We start from the raw sequence: 4,656 nt of genomic DNA, 5'->3' as shown, positions 1-4,656 counted from the left end.
GTTCAAAAATAGTTGCAGATCCAATTGGTAATTAATATCAAAAGGGCAAATTAAAACATGACATATTATTTTAAACAGTTTAGCATGCTGGAAATTAATAATACCTATGAACATGATTTCTACGTGATTGAGAAATCAAAACATTGCATAGCGCCTATAGGCATGATTTTCTAAACCAAATGATAATCTGCTATAAAAGTGGTCAAAATTGAAAAATATCTCTCTCTCTCTCTCTCTCTCTCTCTCTATATATATATATATATATATATATATATATATATATTTTAAAAAACAAATAGTATTAATAATTCAGTATTTAGATATATAGACAAAATCTCACATATTCAGATGCATATTCAAATTCAGACCTCTTGATCTTAATGAAAACAAATGAGGCCTAAGGGTGTGTTTGGTGGAAAATGTTTTCCATTTTTCCCATGTTAGGTTGACTTAAATGTTTTGAAAAATATTTTTCAAATCAACTTGTTTTCCTCAAATTTAAGGAAAATGACTTCCCTTAAAAAAAAATTAAGGAAGACATTTTTCAAAACATTATTTCATACTTAAATTACAATTTTTGTATTCTTACCCTATCCCGTACTCCCCATCAAAAAAAATTAAATTTAAAAAAAAATACGTATTTGTCAAATTTCAAATATTTTTTTTACCCCTACCCCCAACCAGTCCCCCCCCCCCAAAAAAAAAAAATTAAATTAATTTTACCTCATCCAACCCCTACCATCCACACACTCCCACAAGAAAAATATTTTGGAAAAATATTTCAAATTTTTAAAATTTCATTTTTACCTCATCCCATACCCTAACCCTACGACCCCCAGGCCCCCTCTCGTCAATTTTTTTTTAAAACATTCCTTTTTATGCCACTCGCCACCCCTACTCCCCCACCCAGGGTTTTGATAAATATTTCAAATTTTAAAAATTTCATTTTTACGCTATCGGTCACCTCTACTCTCCCACCCAGGCCACTCCAGTCAATTTTTTTTTAAAAAAAATTATTTTTGATAAATATTTCAAATTTAAAAAAATTTATTTTTATGCCACCCCAACCACCCCCTCAGCCCCCCGTGCCACCCCATCAATTCTTTTAAAAAAATTGTTTTAGAAAAATATTTCAAATTTTTAAAAAATTTTTTACACCACTCCTACCCCAGGCACCCCTTTTCCCCTCCCCCGTCAATTTTTTTTAAAAATTATTTATGAAAAATATTTCAGAATCGAAAGTCTGGGTTAGGTTCTGGGTCATATCTCAGGGTAGGATTTTGGACCGGTTGTCAGGGTCGTATCCTAATTCGAGTGTCAGGATCGGATTCTAGATCGATTATTGAGGTTGATTTTCTGGTCAAAAATTATTTTTCTAAAGAATATATTCTAGTCTGAAGCAAAAACTAAAAGATATTTTTTAGAAAATGTCTTTTCTTTCACCAACCAAACGTGAGAAAATAAATTAAAATCCACTTGCTTTCTAAGAAAATATTTTATAGAAAAATACCAAACATTCTCTGTCGACATGCCTGTTTCAGCGTCTTCTGAAAAATAAATTTAAAAATTATTTCTTTTGTTCTATTTTAATTTAATTAGTGTATAATTTTTTTGAAATTATGGAATCCTTTTTAGCTAAAACTTTTAAAATCGACGTGCCTGCTTCAGCGTGTTTCGAAAAAAAATTCAAAAAATTATTTCTTTTATTCTACTTTAATTTAATGAGTGTATAATTTTTTTGAAATTATAGAATCGTTTTTAGCTCTGACTTTTAGTTCTTTGTCGACGTGCCTGCTTTAGCATGTTTCTGAAAAAAAATCAAATTCTTTTGTTCTACTTTAATTTAATTAGTGTATAATTTTTTTGAAATTATGGAATCCTTTTTAGCTATGACTTTTAAAATCGACGTGCCTCCTTCAGCGTGTTTCAGATTTTTTTTTAAGAAAAACTTATTTCTTTTGTTCTACTTTAATTTAATTAGTGTATAATTTTTTCAAAATTATGAAATCCTTTTTAGTTAAGACTTTTAAAATCGGCGCACTTGCTTCAGCGTGTTTTGGAAAAATTCAAAAATTCATTTCTTTTGTTCTACTTTAATTTAATTAGTGTATAATTTGTTCAAAATTATAGAATTCTTTTTAGCTCTGACTCTTAGTTCTCCGTCGATAACTATATAAGAATGTGAATAGGACTAAGCAGGCATCGCTCCATCAACATGCCTGCTTAAGTCTATAAGGGCATTTCTATCATTTAACTTGTAATGAAGTTTTTGATTGGATAGAAAGAAATCTAGCTATAACATTTTTATGCCTATATTTCTATCTTTCCTATTTTATCCTTCCACCTAAGATTGGGTTGTCTCAAATTTATTCTTACATGTGTCGTGTCACATGTAAAAGCTAATTTACTGTTGCCAAATGACATAATACTACGGGCCTGTTTGGAAGGACACTCTGGTAATTGTATTTGGTGTAATTGATGTAATTACACTGTCTTGTCCTGTTTGGAAGGACATGTAATTGGTCAGCAGGTAATTGGTGTAATTGGCAGGGGATAATTACACTCTACAATTCACACGCAGAGGCTGTGAATTGCTGGTAATTACATGGTGTAATTACCACCTGATTACTTTTTAATTTCTTTTTTTAATTTCTATTTTTATTTTTTTGTTTTAATTTTTTTTACTTCTATTATTTTAAGTTCTTTTTTTTTATTATTCTAAAAAATTGCAAAAGTTTATTTTTTATTTTATATTATTATATTTCATTTTCTTCTTGTTCTCAACCTTACTTTACGTGATTCTATGTAATTTTCTTGTATTATCTATTTCTTTATGCCATGCTTATTTTCTCATTAACATAATTTTATTAGTATTCTAATTTTTAAATTAAAATAGAACTTATTGTTAAGTAAGGTTATAGACTTACGTTTTCTTTATTAAGAAAAAATAAAAATAAATCATATTTATTGCTATGTTGAAATTTGTTATAAGAGTATTATGTTAAATTTTTTGTTTTGAATTTATAACCTATGTTATATTTTCAGTTTCATTTGTTTTAGTAATATTGAATTTACATTGCACGTGATTTTTAATTAGACTTGATAGATTATATTTTTGTCAAACATTTAATAATTTATGACATTTTATTTATATATTATTCTTTTTATCAAACATGCATTTCACGATGTTCGTAGAAACTTCATACTTTTAGTTGTTACGATCAATTCAATTGAAATATATTAATTTGAAAAAATATAAATCAATTATTTTTTCATAATATTAGTTACAGAAAATATGTTTATTAATTAATATATTTTCAAAAAGGAATGTATATCTTAAATATTTAATTTAATGTCATTTATAAAGTTTCTTATTTGTCTAGGATAAATTTTAAATAATTAATTTTTATTTTTAAAATTTATTATAATTTTATGATTGCAATTGTTCATCCAAACAGAACATGTGTAATTACACTGTGGCATCCAAACATGACATGTGTAATTACAGTGTAATTACACTGTGGCAACCAAACAGGTTAGTGTAATTACTAGGCCGGTAATTACTACCCTAGTAATTACACCAATTCCAATTACCAAGTGACTTTCCAAACAGACCCTACATGAATTTTGGGCTTTAACAATGTTTTACATCCTTCGTTTAATTATAGCCAAAAAATGTTCACATATTCATCAAATTTAATTATATTTTCTTATTCAAAATTTAATTTTTATTAAAAAACATTGTGAAATTAATCACTATAAATCATTACTAAATTAATGATTAATATAAAGTATATTATTATAATTTTCTCTTAGATTTTGAAAAGTAATTTGAAAAATAAGTAATTAATATTGAGGATAAAATATGAAAAAAAATTGATACATTAGAAGTGAAAAGTAAAAGTAAAAAGATATTACTATATAGTAGACAAATAAAAGTGAACGTATGAAATATTTGACAACTTCCTACTATTTTTTTTCATACTGTAGCAATTGCGTGTTCTTTTTGTTGACATGAACAAGACAAAAGAATTGTTTTTGCAGTCGCTCATTTCTTTTCACTTCTAAATTATCCATTTGGATATAAAAATTACGATTCACACTTTAGCAAAATAAATTTTACTTTATTTTGAAATTTAGTGTTTAACTGTGAAAATTTCAAATTTAATTAGAAGTTTTGTTTCAATTTTGAATAATAACTCATAACTTATTTTCTAGCTCACCTTAAAATAGCAATGCATTTAAATATGAATATGTGGTATAGAAAGAATATAATTTAAATTATACTTTCCACTATTGTCCTTTGAAAAATCATAAATATAACTTTGTAAGTAATGCAATTTATCTTCTAGAAAATATAAAACTTAATTAAAGGAAACAATAAATATGAAAAGAATTCAAACATCCATCTTAAATTTTGAACAATGAAAACCCCCCACAAAATTCAATTAATATGAAATAGAAAAAAAAATTTCAGTTAATATAAAATAGAAAAAATATAATTAATCAATATAAAAATTAATGTTATTGGGCCGTGCTTGGCACGGCTATCGTGACTAGTACGTAAACAAATGAGGCCTTAATTCTCGGCTCTCGCTTATAAGTGTTTAAAGACCATGGTTCTTTTGACTTTAAGGTCCAAACTCAAGTGATACC

Source organism: Solanum stenotomum, chromosome 10 (genome assembly GCF_019186545.1).
Source record: "Solanum stenotomum isolate F172 chromosome 10, ASM1918654v1, whole genome shotgun sequence".
NCBI lineage: Eukaryota > Viridiplantae > Streptophyta > Magnoliopsida > Solanales > Solanaceae > Solanum > Solanum stenotomum.
This window is presented reverse-complemented; position numbering follows the sequence as displayed.